A 16,961-nucleotide genomic window follows, 5' to 3' on the forward strand; every position below is an offset into this window, starting at 1 on the left:
CAGATTTACAATTTTATGGTCATTCTGAGAAAGGTGATTCAGTTGTATTTGCGGTGGACACTATGTTCGGGGCGGGACCCTGGATGTTTTGGCCTAGCGAGGCCCCTGGAGAGGGTGGCCGACTCCAGAACTTGCAGGGGCCTTTGCCAGATGGGCAGTTCAGTCCTGCATCTATAGACAGATGGGGTCACAGCATTAGGCTACATGCACACGACCGTATGTGTTTTGCGGTCCGCAAATCGCAGATCCGCAAAAAAAACGGATGACGTTCCGTATGGCGGATCCATTGTAATAATGCCTATCCTTGTCCGCAAACTAGGAAAAAATAGGACATGCACTATTTTTTTTGCAGAGCAACGGAACAGACATACTGATGCGGACAGCACACGGTGTACTGTTTGCGTTTTTTGCGGACCCATTGAAATGAATGGGTCCGCATCCTATCCGCAAAAAAAACGGTTCGGACACGGAAACAAAATACGATCGTGTGCATGAGGCCTTATACAGGGGCAGATTTATAACATATGGTGCAAATGAAAAGTGGAATTGGTTTATGTGTGCAACTACCCCTATTTTCCAGCTTGTGATTTTCTTCTAGAAGATACCCATTAAGCTAGTGTCACTCATGCAGTAGGTTTTATTCTGTTATTTTTTTTTTTATCATTTGAACATTTTCGTGTGTCCTTTTTGCAGCCTGTTACTTTAGAAGAAAAAAATAAAATAAAAAATGTTTCAGAGGTTGCATGGAAGTCTATGGAAAATATAAAAACACAGGACAAGTGGGCCTTTTTTTTTTAAAACCATGCTGTCCTCTATATAAAAAAATTATAAAAAAAAAACATACAGAAACACCAGGTGCTAAAATACACTATATGGGCAAAAAAAGTGTAAAAATAAAATAAAAAATACAAAAATGATAACTCACCGGCAATTGGATTTTCCAGAAGCCACGACAGCACCACGAGAGAGAGGATCCGTCCCCACAGACAGAAAACCTGCAGAATAAAAGGGCGGACACTCCTCTCAATTCAGTGTGATATCCAAGCATCTGCCCACATAATGTTTAGATGACCAATAATAATTTTAAACATATATATATATATGCTACACCCTGTTAGTATAGAAGAACCAAAATAACCAAGAAGGGAGGGAAAATAAGGGTGCTGTCATGGGTTCTGGAAAATCCAATTACCGGTGAGTAACCATAATTTTTCCCTTCACCCACGACAGCACCACAAGTGATTTGCCAGAGGAAATAATTAGTGGGAGAGCAGAAAGAAGCACCTTTTCCCCAAAGGAAAATGAATATTTTTTTATTTTTTTTTTAATTCTTTATTTATAAGTTTCAAGAATATGATGAAACCTGAAATATGTTACACCACATATAACAGATTGGCAAAGTCGAACACAGTCCGACAAACAGTCATGAGTAACACATTGATATTCGGACAATAAAATCTGAATATATGCAGCATATGGTAGCCATGATAGTGACTGAATAACAGAAAATATAAAGAAGAAACACAATAAACCACACTCTAAAAGTGGCATATCACAATGTAGTCTCAGTATAGTACTAATAAGACCAAATATGATAGAAAAAGACAGGACACACCACAAAAGGAAGGGAAGGACATATACGGTAAAAGAAAACAAAAGAGGAAGATTAAGCGGAGAGGACATCATCAGATAAGTAACGATTGGTACTCTGCAGAATCCTGAAAGATAAACCAGGGGGTCCAAGTAGTAACAAAGGCTTTGTGGCTGTTCTTCAAGGATGCTGTTAGTTCCTCCATTCTCCGGATCTCTTCCACTTTTTGAATCCACAACTCAAGTGGATGGTGGAGTAGAGGATTTCCACTTCACCGGGATGCAAGACCTAGCCACAATGACCAGATGGCGCAAACAGGAGCGTCGGAATAAACTCAGTGGTAAAGCCGAATGAAACAATAAGAAAAAACCCGGCGTGTTTGGTATGGGGAAAGAAAGAATGGATGTCAAGGCCCTATGAATTGAGTCCCAAAAATGTCTGAGTCTGTCACATTGCCATAAAATATGGAGAAGTGAACCCTGAGATGTTTTACAACGCCAGCACAAAGAGGACGCTGTCGGAAACATTCTCTGGAGACGGGCCGGAACATAGTACCATCTTGACAGTATTTTGTAACTGGCCTCTTGATACTTACTTGCAATGGAGGATTTATGAGCTAATTGAAATATTTTGAACCATTGGTCGGAAGAGATATCAATCTGCAGATCTTGAGTCCACTTGTTAGAGTAAGAGGGGGAGAAATCCACATCTGGCGTCACCAATGCTTTATACAGTTCCGAGAGAGAGTGGCGGTATACTCCTGAGCCTATACAAATTTTTTCAAAGAAAGTAAGAGCCCTATCAAAGCCCGGGGAAGCGGGAATAGAGGAAAGAAAGTGATGCAATTGCCTAGTTCTCCATGGACCAAAAGTACAGGGTTCAGATTGCCCCAAGAGTTCAGCGTGAGTGAACCAGCGTCCCGAGGTTCTAAAGAAAGGCGCACGACACCTCCCACTCCATCTCAACTGAACAAACGGGCCCCCCGAACTACTCGCTGGAAAGTCCGGGTGTCCCAGAATTTGGAACATCGGGGGCGGTGTAGGGGAGCTTGTGAGGATATGTTGGCACTTGCAGAATTGAAGCAGAGTAGGGCCTATTATAGGGTGCGAGGAGATTGTAGACGGAGTCTTCCTGTCAATCCATGTTAAGAGAGCCAACGGGGTTCGGGAAGAGAGTTGTTCAATAGAAATCCATTGTTTAAATGGGATGTGTCGGCACCAGTCTACCACCCGCTAAAACATGGAGGCAGCATGATATTTCCTCAAGTCGGTTATCCCTAGGCCTCCACTATCCCTCGGGACATGTAGCAAGGATCTAGAAATTCTTGGATGTCTTCCCGCCCATATAAACTTGAAGAGGTCACGGTGAGCAGAATTAAAGAAACTAGCTGGTATGTGGATAGGGAGAGTTTGGAATAAGTATAGCAGGAGTGGTAGGACATTCATTTTAAATATGGCACACCTGCCAAACCAAGTATATAGGCCTTTGGACCATCTTTTGAGGTCCACCCTAATCTGACTCGAGGGGAATATAGTTTCGAGAGAACACTTCCTTTAGATCTTTAGGGATCATTGTGCCCAAGTATCTAATGGCACCCGTCGTCCATCTGAAAGGTAAGGAGCCCGCCAGTTCCGCCTCGAGGGAGTTTGGTATGGATATATTAAGAGCTTCAGATTTTTGTAAGTTAATTTTCAAATTAGACAAATTGTGAAACTCCTGAAATTTAGCAATGAGGTTGGGGAAGGTGATCCGAGGTTTTGTAATCATAAACATCAGATCATCTGCATAAGCTGCTATTTTAAATTCCTGACCCCCCACTACCAAACCAGAGATATCAGGGTTTTGCCTAATTGACCTCAGAAGGGGTTCTAGGGTAAGGATGAAAATTAAGGGTGATAGAGGGCATCCTTGGCGGGTGCCATTCCTAATATCAAAGGGATGCGAGAGCACACCATTAACCCCGAGGGTGAGGAGTAGAGAGAGTGTATCCAGGAAAACAGAGGGCCCTCGATGCCCACATGGCTAAGTACTGCGTGTAACCAAGGCCATCCCACTCTGTCAAATGCCTTCTCTGCATCAGTGGACAGGAGACATAGGGAGGAACGTTGTATTTTGGCATGATGTCAGGTTCAGTACTTTCGTGGTGTTGTCTCTCGCCTCCCTAGAAGGGATAAATCCAACCTGATCTGTATGTATAAGATCTGATAGGAAAGGGGTCAAACGGGTAGCCAACACTTTGGCAAATAACTTAATGTCAACATTAAGTAGAGATATAGGGCGGTAACTAGCGCAGGCGGTTGGGTCCTTACGGATCACTGTAATGTGAGCGTGCAACATATCCCTGGGGAGGGGATTACCTGAGCTTACTGTGTTCTGGGCGTTAGTAAGAGGTGTTTGGAGGAGGGAAAGATATCTCTTATAGTATGAGGCTGGAAGACCATCCGGACCTGGAGCCTTACTAGGCTGCATGGACTTCAGGGCCTCTCCTACCTCCTCAGCCATAATCAGGCTACTCAAACCTTCAAGAGCCTCACTCAGTATTCTGGGTAGACCTGAACTGGACAGGTATGTACTCATTGCTAAATCTAGGGACGAACCCGATTGGTTAGACTGCGGGAGATTATAAAGGTTCTGATAAAAGTGGGCAAAAGCCTCTGTTATAGAGTTAGGATTACTCAGGGTGTGGCCCCGTGGAGGAGTAATGCGGGGGACGTAATTCCTAGCTCTCTGTTCTCGCAATGATCTGGCTAATAGTCTACCACACTTATTCCCATACTCGAAGAAATGTCTTCTACCCCTGGAAAGGAGAAATTTCGTACAGGTATTCAACTTGTCTTTAAGTTTACACCTGGCTAGTAAAAGAGCCGAACGAGCCAATTGCGCATGAGAGCATTTATGAACCTGCTCCAGCTCTGAAATTTCCTTTAGGATGAGAAATTTCCAGTGCCCTCTCCTTCTTACGCTGGGCTCCATGTCTAATGAACTCCACTCTTATCACATATTTATGGGCAGCCCACACCATCAGGGGTGAGGTGTTGTTAACCTGGTTTTCCTCAAAATAGCAAGAGAGAGCCAGGCCAATGTCTTGTGAGACTACCAAATCCTGCAGTAATGACTCATTAAGGCGCCACTGCCAAGATCTAGCCGATGGAAGAGGGGATTTCAAGGAGACATGCAGCATGGCGTGGTCAGAGAACATAATAGGGTCAATTGAGGAAGAAGCAATAAGTGGAACAGCCGAGTGTCTAAGCAAAAAATTATCCAGTCTGGAGTATACATCTCTAGGGCCGAGTAAAACGTGTAATCCCTATCTTCAGGATTAATTGTTCGCCACACATCCACTAACTGATGAGTATGGAGAAGGCTCCTGATGCGGCGGAGATAGGAGTAGGATAGGTGAGAGGATCCTTTAGAAACGCCTACAATAGGGTCCAATGCAACATTTAGCTCTCCGACCAAGAGTGCCTTCCGCAAAATCATCTAATTTAGATAGAATCCCAGTCAAGACTCTCAATTGTAGGAAGATGAATTTAAATTAAGCCGATAGTGCTTAAAAAAGGTTGAAGGAGAAGACCAGGTAGCTGCTCTGCAATTATCCTCTATGGGGACTGAGGATCTCTCTGCCCAGGAGGTGGCAACTGCCCTGGTAGAATGTGCTCTGAGACCCACCGGAGGAGATAAGCCAGAAGAGGAGTAGGCCAAAGAAATGGCAGAAACAATCCATCTAGCAATGGAACTTTTAGTGGCCGCCTTTCCCTTATTCACTGCTTGAGAGGATAAAGAGTGAAGAAGATTTTCGCCAACTCTCAGTGCGAGATAACCAATCAAAGCTCTTCTTACATCTAAGCAATGAAGAGATTTTTCTTGTTCCGATCTCGGGTTCTTAAAAAAAGGTAGGAAGAACAATATCCTGGTGCCTATGAAAAATGGAAGCCACTTTTGGAAGAAAAGCTGGATCCGGACGAATCAAGACTTTATATTCCAAAATAGTGGTGTATGGAGGATTAATAGATCTGGCATGTATCTCATTAACCCTGCGAGCAGATGTGAGACACTTAATGGAGCTGGTATCCAATGGTTCAAATGGTGGTTGAGTCAAAGTCTTTAAAACTATGTTTAGGTCCCAGGAGGAGCTCTATGGGAGGTTATCGGGGTGGATCTAGCTACTGCTCTAAAGAACCTCGACACCCACGGGCGCCCTGCAATCTCTTGATCCAATAAAGCAGAAAGAGCCAAAACTTGACCTTTTAAAAAGGTACTACCTGCCAGGCCTAGTACTAATCCTTTCTGGAGAAATTCTAAACCATGTTTCAAAAGGTTCCAGACCTCTGGAAGCACCCAGGGATCTGAGACCAACATGATCCGAAGCCACGTGAACCATGATCTCTTCGGGCAAAACAGGGATATGAGTATAACCTTCGCGCCATCCTCCCTCATCTTTCTTAGCACTCTTGGAATCAAAGGGAGGGAAGGAAAGGCGTAGGCTAGGGAAAAATTCCAGGTCTGGAGGAAGGCATCTATCCCACAAGGGAATCCCGCTGGATCTAGAGAAAATCATTTCTGAACCTTCCTGTTCTGGAAAGTAGCAAAAGGGTCTATTACTGGCTGGCCCCAGAGAGCTGTTATTTTCTTTAAAATGGACTGGTTCAGATTCCATTCGCCCTGAGATAGAAAATGGCGACTCAAAGTCTGCATGTCCATTTTCCACCCCCTTGATATGCACTGCTGAGATCGAGGCACACTCTTTTTCTGCTAATAGGAGGATCTTCTGGGCTTCCTGCATCAGAATTCTGCACCTTGTACCCACTTGCCTGTTCAGATAAGAGACCACCATTTTGTTGTCTGTCATAATCCTGAGACTTTTTTCCTCTTATTCCTGGAAGGACCGACCTCATAGCTAGACCTACTGCTGTTAGTTCTGTTAGGTTGGAGGATCCCCTTTTCTGGGCGTCCCCCCAACGACCGTGCATGGAAATTTCCGGAATATGAGCCCCCCACCCCCAGGGGCTCACATCAGTTGTTAAACAAATACAGGTCCTTCTAAAAAAATTAGCATATTGTGATAAAGTTCATTATTTTCTGTAATGTACTGATAAACATTAGACTTTCATATATTTTAGATTCATTACACACCAACTGAAGTAGTTCAAGCCTTTTATTGTTTTAATTAGGGATCGACCGATATTGATTTTTTAGGGCCGATACCGATAATTTGTGAACTTTCAGGCCGATAGCCGATAATTTATACCGATATTCTGGGAATTTTCATTTTTGAAAAAAAATAAAAAATTCCCACAAATCTGCTGAAAATTAATGTTTATTGTTAATGTGTATTTTTTTTTTTTTTTTAATCTTTCTTTTTCATTTATATTTTGGTGTTTTTATTATTTTTTTTGTAACTAACTTTTAGCCCCCTTAGGGACTAGAACCCTTGTCCTATTCACCCTGATAGAGATCTATCAGGGTGAATAGGAGCTCACACTGTCCCTGCTGCTGTGTGCTCTGTGCACACAGCAGCATGGAGCTTATCATGGCAGCCAGGGCTTCAATAGCGTCCTGGCTGCCATGGTAACCGATCGGAGCCCCAGCATTACACTGCTGGGGCTCCGATCGGAGGAGCAAGGGAGAGGGGATCCTGTGGAGGGGCGCACTGCGACTGGGGTGGGGGGCCCTATGCGCCACCACTGCTTAATACTGGGGGGGAGGGGGGGCGCACTGCACCACCAATGCTTAATACTGGGGGGGGGGCTTGGGGGGCGCACTGCGCCACCAATGTCTGATACTGGGGGGCTTGGGGGGGCGCACTGCGCCACCAATGAAGCTTAATTTCATATACAGGAGGCGGGAGCTGGCTGCAGGATCACATAGCCGGCTCCCGACCTCTATGAGCAGTAGCTGCGATCCGCGGCACCTGAGGAGTTAACTACCGCAGATCGCAGCTACAGCTCATAGAGGTCGGGAGCCGGCTATGTGATCCTGCAGCTCCCGCCTCCTGTATATGAATGAATGATAGATTAATCTTCATTGGTGGCGCAGTGGCCATAGCTCCTCCCCTCCTCCTGTCCCCTGTCCTCTCATTGGCGGAAGCGGCAGCAGCAGCACAGGGGGAGGAGACACTGCTCCTTCTACCCTGTGCTGCTAAGGGGAACACGGAGAGCGCTGTCAGCAGCGCGATCTGTGTTCTCCATACACTATCGGAATATCGGCAAAATAGATGCCGATACCGATAGTGTTCAAAATCCTGAATATCGGCCGATAATATCGGTAAATCCGATAATCGGTCGATCCCTAGTTTTAATATTGATGATTTTGGCATACAGCTCATGAAAACCCAAAATTCCTATCTAAAAAATTTGCATATCATGAAAAGGTTCTCTAAACGAGCTATTAACCTAATCATGTGAAACAACTAATTAACTCTAAACACCTGCAAAAGATTCCTGAGGCTTTTAAAAACTCCCAGCCTGGTTCATTACTCAAAACCGCAATCATGGGTAAGACTGCCGACCTGACTGCTGTCCAGAAGGCCATCATTGACACCCTCAAGCAAGAGGGTAAGACACAGAAAGAAATGTCTGAACGAATAGGCTGTTCCCAGAGTGCTGTATCAAGGCTCCTCAGTGGGAAGTATGTGGGAAGGAAAAAGTGTGGCAGAAAACGCTGCACAACGAGAAGAGGTGACCGGACCCTGAGGAAGATTGTGGAGAAGGACCGATTCCAGACCTTGGGGGAGCTGCGGAAGCAGTGGACTGAGTCTGGAGTAGAAACATCCAGAGCCACCGTGTACAGGCGTGTGCAGGAAATGGGCTACAGGTGCCGCATTCCCCAGGTCAAGCCACTTTTGAACCAGAAACAGCGGCAGAAGCGCCTGACCTGGGCTACAGAGAAGCAGCACTGGACTGTTGCATGTCATTCGGAAATCAAGGTGCCAGAGTCTGGAGGAAGACTGGGGAGAGGGAAATGCCAAAATGCCCGAAGTCCAGTGTCAAGTACCCACAGTCAGTGATGGTCTGGGGTGCCATGTCAGCTGCTGGTGTTGGTCCACTGTGTTTTATCAAGGGCAGGGTCAATGCAGCTAGCTATCAGGAGATTTTGGAGCACTTCATGCTTCCATCTGCTGAAAAGCTTTATGGAGATGAAGATGTCATTTTTCAGCACGACCTGGCACCTGCTCACAGTGCCAAAACCACTGGTAAATGGTTTACTGACCATGGTATTACTGGGCTCTATTGGCCTGCCAACTCTCCTGACCTGAACCCCATAGAGAATCTGTGGGATATTGGGAAGAGAAAGTTGAGAGACGCAAGACCCAACACTCTGGATGAGCTTAAGGCCGCTATCGAAGCATCCTGGGCCTCCATAACACCTCAGCAGTGCCACAGGCTGATTGCCTCCATGCCACGCCGCATTGAAGCCTCCTGGGCCTCCATAACACCTCAGCAGTGCCACAGGCTGATTGCCTCCATGCCACGCCGCATTGAAGCAGTCATTTCTGCAAAAGGATTCCCGACCAAGTATTGAGTGCAGAACTGAACATACCGGTAATTATTTGAAGGTTGACTTTTTTTGTATTAAAAACACTTTTCTTTTATTGGTCGGATGAAATATGCAAATTTTTTGAGATAGGAAATTTGGGTTTTCATGAGCTGTATGCCAAAATCATCAATATTAAAACCATAAAAGGCTTGAACTACTTCAGTTGCTGTGTAATGAATCTAAAATATATGAAAGTCTAATGTTTATCAGTACATTACAGAAAATAATGAACTTTATCACAATATGCAAATTTTTTTAGAAGGACCTGTAAGGTCTTCTAACCTCAATGGAACTCCCTGAACAAAGTTCTTTCTTTTTAACCACCACTCCAGGCTCAGGAGAGTCTGGTCTGAGATTCATTTTTTTTTAGATCTAGGGAGTTGTTCTTTTGCCAGAAAGAAAGTATTTCCCACTGAAGAACCCTTAAAGAGGACCTTTCACTTTTAAAAACTAAAAACTAACTATATCAGTGGGCAGAGCGGCGCCCAGGGGTCCTTCTGCACTTACTAGTATGTCTGGGCGCCGCTCCGTTTGCCCGGTATATGCTCCGGTGTCTGCAGCTCCTTCTTTTGTACTGGGCAGAGTTTTTGTATTAGGGTTGTCCCTTGCTGCAGCGCTGGCCTATCGTAGCGCACAGCTCATAGCCTGGGAGTCAAAGGCTATGAGCTGTGCGCTGTGATTGGCCAGTGCTGCAGCAAGGGACAACCCTAATACAAAAACTCTGCCCAGTACAAAAGAAGGAGCTGCAGACACCGGAGCCTATACCGGGCGAAGGGAGCGGCGCCCAGACATCCTAGTAAGTGCAGGGGGGCCCCAGGGTGCCGCTCTGCCCACTGATATAGTTAGTTTTTAAAATAGTGAGAGGTCCTCTTTAAGTGAAGTTGTGCCCATTTTACTGCCGGGATATAAGACGTGAGGGACCCCAAAATAGACATTCCCTCTTCCTCATAGAGACCACTGGGTTTCTGGTTAGATCTATGATTTTGGCCTGAATCTGAATGACCTTCTTCCGGCAACATACATTTCTGGGAAAATGAGTCTAGGATCAAACCCAAAAATGTCTGAATTTTGGTAGGATGTGGTTTCGATTTTTCTAGATTTAAGACCCAGCCTAACTGGTCTAGAATTTCTGATGCTGCTGCGACCGATCTTCCACAGGCTTCTTCTGTTTTCCCACTATTAAAAAATCATCCAGGTATGGTATAAAAATATATTTTTCCTTTTATATGGGCTGCCATTTCTGCTATTATTTTTGTAAAGACCCTCGGGGCCATGGAAAGGCCAAATGGAAGCGCTTGAAACTGAAGATGTTGTAATTGTCCTCCTATTCTTACTGCGACTCTTAAGAATCTTTGATGACCGAGAAGATTGGAATGTGATAGTATGCGTCTCTGAGCTTAAGTACTGCCATGAAACAGTGAGGAGGAAGAAGGTTTATTACCGATCTTATAGTGTCCATTTTTTATTTTTTTAGCCGAAGAAACCGGTTTAACTTCTTTAAGTTTATTATTGTTCTGAAGGAGCCATCCGTTTTATTTAATTTTTTTTAACTAAAAAGAGGGGCGAGTAAAATCCCTTGCATTCTTCTCCTTTTGGTACAGGAACTAAAACCGATTTTTTGACTAATTTTAGTACTCCATCGCAGAACTTCCTTGACCTGAAGTCTTATCTTTTGTGATTAAGAATCTTACTGGAGGGACCATACGAAATTCTAGTTTTAAACCGGTGAGGATGGGGTCTAGAATCCATGAGCTGGCAGAGATCTGGGACCAGGAGGGGGAAAAAAACCCCAAAAACTTTAACCCCTTAGTGACCAAGCACATTTTAAAAAAATTGCATTTCAAGAGCTAGAACTTTTTTGTTTTTTCATAAATGTACTTGTATGAGGTCTTATTTTTTGCAGGACAAGTTATAGTTTTTAATGAACAATTTTAAGTACATGTAATGATTGATTAAAGCCAGCCGTTTAGCTAAAACCCCCTTTGTTTACGTCAGTAAAAACACGTACGGGTGGTCACTAAGGGGTTAATCTACCCCCCACCTGACTTCTGGCATCATTGCTGATCCCGTTTCTTTTTGTTTCCAAAGGGCTGGCTGAAAAAATAATTTCTACCCTTTCTTTGGTTTCAAAATCTATCCTCCCTTAATTTTTTGCTCTTTCCCGACTATTCCTAAAAGGGACGGCTAAAATGTATTCCTCGAAGAGAAGGAACCCTGAAACCCTGGGAATTTTTTCTTTTTATCCGCAGCTTTTTCTAGTAGATCATTAAACACCGCCCCAAAAAGGTATTCCCCCTTCACATGGAAAACCACATAGCTTATTTTTTTTATGGGAAGTCACCCACCCAGTTTTTTTTAGCCAAAGTGCTCTAAGGGCAGAATTTGATAAAGCAGCAGATTGGGCCACCAATCTAACCGAATTGGCCAAAGCATTAGCCAAAAAAATCAGCTGCTTTTTTTTTATAGTGGGCAAGGATGCTAAAATCTCTTCTCTGGGACATTATTTAATTGATTTTCCAGCTCAGAGAGCCAGACCATAAGTGAGACGGCTGTACATGTTGAGGCTATACTCGGCCTGAATGAAGAGGTAGATGCTTCTCAGGCTCCTTTTAAAAAGTGACGTTTTCCTTGAGACTTTAGTTTTAGCTACATCGATCCTTGGCGCCTTATCTCAAGTAGCACAGTCTTCTTCTTAAAAAGGGATATTTTCGCTTAAGGTTTTTTGAAATATAAACTTTTCTGTTAGGTTTCTTCCACTCCCCTTTAATTAAGGCTGATACATTTTTATGTACCGGGAAGGTGCTGTGGTGTCTAGACTCTAGACCCCCGAACATAATATCCTGAATTGACTTAGGTTCTATTACTTCAATGCCCATAGTAGATCTTACGGCTTTTAAACGTCTATCCATATCTTCTATTGAAAAACATGGTTTACCGCTAATCTCACCTTCCTCAGAAGAAGATAGGGATGAATATTCAGAAAGACAATATAATTAGGAGCGCATTTAACGAGCTCATGTGCAGTCTCTAGTCACCTCAACTTTGGTTCTCTTTACCCCGGCAACTTTTTTGGAGGATAGAGAGGAATTAACTTCAGATCTGACCAATGCCTGCAGACACATAAAACAAGGGCAATTCCTCAACCACTGTCCTATCAATACAGCAATGACACACATTCTCTTCTCCAACTCAGGTGTTAACATAGCTTTACAAAGGCCACACATCCTTTTTTTGAGACAACCTTCCTAGGCTTTGTCTGAAAACACATTTAAGTATAAGGGCATCAGAAGGGAAGCAGGACCCAACATGCCCCAGAGCACTCACCCCTCACAGGTACCAGGGCTGGAGGAACTCCAGTCTTCTGTGTGCTCCTCCTCCTCCATGTTCCTCACCAAACTGCCAAACCAGAGCTCCGATTAGGACGCAGTCCTCCTGTTTACCGGGTGCCCTTCTGATAAGCGCTCTGTGATGATGTCACCGTGCCCCATTTGCTTTCCCCGGCCTATCCCCTTGCCAGAAGCTCATCCTCCTGTGGCCAGGAAGTCTGTGCCTCTAGCGCATCAGCGATGCCGCCAGGCACATAAATCGCTCCAGCACCCAAGAAGCTCCCTCTAGAGACTTGCTGTGCCTCTGCCCGTCCCCATTGGTGCACCAACCGATGCCACATCTCACCTCTGGGGACTGCAGGTATGCCCCAGGCCCTCTTTGGCCTAAACAACCGGTGTTAGAATAGGAGCACCACAAGGGGGAAGGATCTGAAAGAAAAACCGCAGGCTTCCCCAGAGACAGGAAACCACGCTGAATTGGGAGCAGAGTGTCCTCCCTTTTTAATATGCAGGTTTCCCGACTGTGGGGGCGGTTCCTCTCTCAGGGTGCTGTTGTGGGTGAAGGGAAAATAGAGTCAGTCAATTTCTACTGCAATGAATAAAAGCCAAACGGACCTCCCCACTACTTTTCGTGTGGAGGCACAGAGAGAAACCCCACAGAAGCACTCCGTAGTGCTTCTGTGGCTCCATTCAGCACCGGACCTTCCGGATTGCAGAACCGCTGTTTGCAGGACGCAATACGGGGCTGGCCAGCACACAGTCGTGAGCATGAGTTTAGGCTAGTTTGCCTCACCGTTTTTGACCTGCTCTCCACGTGGAAGCGTTATTTTCCAGCCTGAACTTCACACCTGTGACAGGACCTTAATTTATTTTCCTTTAGTATAGGGCTCTGCTCTAATCCAAAAGAAACATCCAGAGGAAAAACAAAATTTAGGTTTAGTGACCAACTTGTTTGGGGCCTTCGTTTTGGGATACGCATATCTTACTAAATAACTTTTATTAACCTTTTTTTTTTTAGGGAGAATGGGTAAAAACAGCAATACTTTGTTTTTACGTTATGAACTTTGGCAATGTATGGGATAAATTACATAAATGTGTAGTGTGGGTCATTACAGACTTAGCAATACCAGAATATGTGGACAGAATTTTATCCATTGAAAGGATTTTTTTTCAGTGGAAAATTGTGTATTTTCTATCTTGTTTTATTAAATAAAAACGTTTTCAAAACTATTTATTAATCCCACTAGGAGACTTTCACAGGCCATCTTTCGATCACTTCTATAATACACTGTACTAAGCAGTACAAAGTATTACAGTCAGTGCCATACTAATAGACACCAGCAGGCCTCGCCAGCCAGTTGAACATACACTGCAGGCAGTCCTGAGGCCTTCGCTAGGCCCCAGGCTGCCATGCTTAGACATAGGCCCCGTTGTATCCCAAATAGGGTGCCAGTGTGCAATGAACTGCCCCCCCCCCCTTCCCCACCACCATTCAGAAGTCACTGAGCCAATAAACAAACAGGACACCGGATGTATTATTTAGAAAATATATTTCGTATCGCCGCTGTATAAACATACAAGTTCACATTTTTATTTTTCTTGTATTACAATAGAAATAATACTTGGAAGACGGCTGAAAAACAAAAAAAAAAAACAAAAGCGCCAGCAAAAAGAAAAAACAGTGAGAGGAGAATTTTTTTGTTTTTAAACAAAAAAATTTAAATTGAAGTTACAACATGCACATATACAACAGAATCATCGTACAATGACAATTTCATCTCAAATTAAAACAGAAAAAAATTAAAAAAAAATTACCCAGTTTAAAAATGGCGTGAAGGCGACGGTTAGTGTTTGGAGGAGATTGTGGTGTCTATATACAGATTTAAAAAAATAATAAAAACCAAAAACAAATTTGATTTAATAACATAGAAAAGATGCATTTTTTTTTAGAAACAGGTGAATAAAATTTGTCACATTTGCAGATTTGTGTCTGACTGTCTCGTAATAAAATTTGTGCGTTAAAATTGACAAAAAATAAAAAGAGCACCATCCTCCCCTTCCTAGAGACTAGCTGCATTATTACATTGCCGACAGAGGAACACCGGTCCATGGACAGATGCAGTGTCTCAAAGCATAACATTTTTGTAACTTCCACAAACAGCACCTTTCCTGTCCTGAGGTTGTGTTTGGCATTGCAGCTCAGCTCCATTGAAAAGTATGGGGTGGTGTTGCAATACCACAAGCAACCTGTGGACAGGTGTGGCGCTGTCTTAGGAGAAGAGTAGCCATGTTTTCCTATAATCCTGGATAACCCTCTATTTTTTTTTTTCCTCATTCCCAAGTAACATTACAATAAACAAAGCACAGACCATCCTTAGATACAAAAGTGTTAAGTGCTTTAGTTTTTTTTTTTGGAGTAAATTGCATATTAAACATTTAGCCATTTTCTTAGGAACTAGTAAAAACTAGAAAAAAAAATATTTTCTTCGAGACCATAAAAAATTTAATTCTAAGCAAAGTCAACTGAGATCCGGAATTTTTGTCAAATAAAGTGTACCAAGTGTCCATATGCAATTTTTACTCCAAACTAGTGTATCACAAAATGGTCTGGGGAACGGGAATCGACAATCTGGGTAGAAAATATCAGCTGCCAGAAAAAAACCTGCATCGGACAAGATCAGATTACAAAAATTTCACAGGAGCCTCATATCACTGGTTTCTGTGCTCCAGTCCTTACCGTATGTTAGTGGCATTTTTTCACCATCGAGGTGTGTTTTTTGGGTCAATTATTTTTATTGTAGCATGCTCTGGGAGTAGTGTTTTTGTCCCATAGACAATATTTATTTTTGTTTTAAACCAATGCATTTTTTATTTTTTTGCATCTGCCATGCAGAGGAAGTGGCTTTACAAGGAGGGTTACATACTTTCCTATCTAAAAATATAAATAAACCACATTTTTTTTAAATTAAAAAAAAAAAAACTAAAAAAAAAAAAAAAACAAACACACACTCTACACAAATCAAGCATTTTTGGGCGTTTTTTTGGGGGGTGAAAAAAAATGCATACACAAATAAAAAATAAAAAAAAAAGACGTCTCAGCTAGAACTTTAACAAGGGGCCAGAAAATCACATTGAAGGGCGAGAGGCAGTTGGGAACACCACGATTCCCGGTAACAAACCAGTCCCAGGAAAGGTGGGACTGCAATGAAAAGAGGTACGGAAACATCCAAGCCAAACAGACCGCCCCTTTAATTAAGGGCATACCAGACCCAGCTTCCTGTCACAGTGGTTTTGCGGCTGTTTACAATTTTTAAAGAACGCATTTTCTAATGTAAATTTAGAAAATTACAAATAAAGTTAAAAAAATTTTTTTATAAAAGATATCAGAGCAGGGATGCCCAACCTGCGGCCTTCCACATGTTGTAAAACTACAACTCCCACCATGCCCTGCTGTAGGCTGTAGTTTTGCAACAGCTGGAAGGCTGCAGGTTTTTTAAAGAAATTGTTTTAAAATTCCTGGCTGCAAATCGGCATATTTGATGCGCCAAAATTTTGCAGCAAATTATGAAAAAAAATAAAGTTACAAATCTCATCTACTCGCCTTCCTCTGGATTCTACTTTGGATTCCTCCGTCCTGCGAGAATTTAACCTAAGGGTTCAGACAGGTGTCGCAAAACGTATTCAGTTTTCTAAAAACGGACTATTTACCATCCGTGTGCGATCAGTATCGTCTCCAACTGCGTTCCCTTTCCCCGTTTTTTTTTTACCTCAGCATCTCAAGCATTTTTCACTTCCTAACAACTACCCATGAAAAACGGACCACACGTGGATGGCGTCCGAATGCCGTTTCCGTCTACAATGCTTTTACATTTAAACCCCAAAATGGAGTGTGCACATTTGTGTGGGTTTAAAAAAAAATAATTAAAAATAGCACAAATCATATACAGAAGTAAACAGCCCAAACATGCGAAACGTCCTTCGAGGGGCAGCTTATTTTACTCTACTCCCGGGTCTGAGTGGTTTCACAGAAAAATATGCATTATAGTAGTATAAACGTGTATAGCTTCGTTACACTAGCTCCAGAGAAGCAGCAAATTAGGAAAAAACATAACCAAAAAATTGGGAAATTGGATTGCTACATGTATAGAAAGTCACCTTTTCAGGAGCTATTTTCCAGTATAAGCCAGACACAGCGTCATGCAGTCAGCAGCACTTTATATATTGGATTACTGGGTATAGCATTCACCCCCCATATATGGATATTTCATAAAATAAAAAATAAAAAGCAAAGTCCGATCCTTCCAACTTTTTGCTCTAAAGCTCCGCTATAAAATGCTAAACCCTAACTATACAGATACATTCACTTTAAGAAAATAAAAGTAAAGTACACAATGGAGTAAAAAAAATAAAATCTAAATTTTAAAAGGTGCATTAAGGCTCTATGGACCACTCTTCCTTGGAGCTGGAAGTTGGGGGGGGGGGGGGGGGGTCACATAGTTTCATCAAGT

The sequence above is a fragment of the Bufo gargarizans genome, chromosome 4 (assembly GCF_014858855.1).
Source record: "Bufo gargarizans isolate SCDJY-AF-19 chromosome 4, ASM1485885v1, whole genome shotgun sequence".
Lineage (NCBI taxonomy): Eukaryota > Metazoa > Chordata > Amphibia > Anura > Bufonidae > Bufo > Bufo gargarizans.